The following is a 1,978-nucleotide window of genomic DNA, read 5'->3' as shown; positions in this document are numbered from 1 at the left end:
CTAGTTCAGTTCTAGTTCAGTTCTAGTTCAGTTCTAGTTCAGTTCTAGTTCAGTTCTAGTTCAGTTCTAGTTCAGTTCTAGTTCAGTTCTAGTTCAGTTCTTTTTCAGATCTTATTCAGTACTAATTCAAAAAGCTCTTCCTAAAAGTACACACAGCACTCTATTGAAAATCTCCCTGAAAGAAAACCACTGAAGAAAAGAACCTCCACAGAGAACTGCTCTGAAATTTACATTTAGAAAAGCTATAATAGAACTGTGTTTTAAATGTTATAAATTAAATCCAATTAAATTTAAACAAAATTTTATTGCAACATAAATTTCTACGAATTGCTGCTGGTGGTAATCAGAAATTAATTTTTAAATCCCTCAATAAATAGTAAAAATTAATACTCTTGTCATTAAATGACTTAAAAAAACAACAAAATTGAAATTGTGAAAACATTACAATTTTAAATTTAATAAAAAAAGTTTTTTTCTACAATTTCCTTCCTCATGTGGTAACAGCAGTAACAATGTAGATGTGTGTGTTTAAAAATAAAATTTAAGTGCGTGTATGTAGTATTTGTATAATTTACAATGTGTTAGTAGTTCACAAGTTCTTTTGGATGTTTTTGTTTTTTTTTTTTATTTTTCCTACTGTTGCCTTTATTACTTTATATTTGCAACATATTTTTGTGTCATCATAAATGTTCTCTAGGGTGTGCTTTAGTCCATAATACAAAAGGCCATTTATACGTTTATTTAATACTGACTACAACTACAATAACATCATCACAACTAAAATGAATACAAGTTTGTGTTTTACACATTTATATGCAGTTCGATACAATAGTGTGTGAATAAGAGTTTGTTAAAAGTGATTTCAATGACAACTATATTGACCCCTTGACTAGTGAGTGACATTATATATGTTGCTGCAACAAGGAAAAAAATAGAATGCAACAATTTAATCCTAGAATACTAACATGCCTGACTGCTTCCTTTGTTGTGGCCATAAATTATACATAGCGTTGGCGTAGAAACAGCAAGAGAGAGAGAGAGAGAGAGAGAGAGTGAGTGCAAAATTGTAAAAAAGAAACGTTAATTAAATTCTATAAATTGTATAACATACTTTTTATTACCTTTGTTATATTCAAGTGTTAATAATTCTTTAAACATGAATGAACTAATTTTCATTCTCTTTGTTATTAAGCTAATAATTTCTGTTTCCTTAATAAAGAAAAACCATATGATTTATATGTTTAAATAATCTTTTATTAATTATTTATTATGTTTATTTCAAGTATTATATTTGTTTTGTCTCTGTTTTCTTTAAGGGAATTTATCTGTTATAATCCTCTCTAAGCTTTTTTACGAGTCATTGTCTATTCGAAAGCAAATAACACAAAATTTTATCTTAACAAAACACTTTCGAAAAAAAAATGTTTATAAGACAAGACAACACGTCACAGACATCTGTTAATAAATTATTTTGTTTAACGGATTGTCTAACATGAAATCATTGTGATAATAATGACCATAATTTGTGGTTGTTTTCTTTCTTTTTATTCTTTTCTTACTTTTATTACAAACAATTTGCCAAAAAAAAGAATTAACTATCGTTACAACAATAATAACAATAAAGTAAAGCAACAATTTAACATGTCAACAAAAAAGTTTTTTTTAAGAAATAATTGTTTGATTTTTTTGTGGTTTAAGCAAAAATTCTATAAAGTTTTTGCGTACAATCACTTACATGTACAAGATTAAATGTAGTTTTGTTTAAGTGTTAGTTTCTATTGTATATTTGTTTATGGCAAAACGAGGGAGATGTGAGAAGTTTGTAAAATACTTTTGGCGCCAGTCGAAAGTACATTGTTTATAGACAGTTTAGTTCTAGTTCTGTTCTAGTTCTGTTCTAGTTCTGTTCTAGTTCTGTTCTAGTTCTGTTCTAGTTCTGTTCTTGTTCTGTTCTAGTTCTGTTCTAGTTCTGTTCTAG

The sequence above is a fragment of the Lucilia cuprina genome, chromosome 5 (genome assembly GCF_022045245.1).
Source record: "Lucilia cuprina isolate Lc7/37 chromosome 5, ASM2204524v1, whole genome shotgun sequence".
NCBI classification, from domain to species: Eukaryota; Metazoa; Arthropoda; class Insecta; order Diptera; family Calliphoridae; genus Lucilia; species Lucilia cuprina.
Note: the sequence above shows the minus strand (reverse complement) of the source record.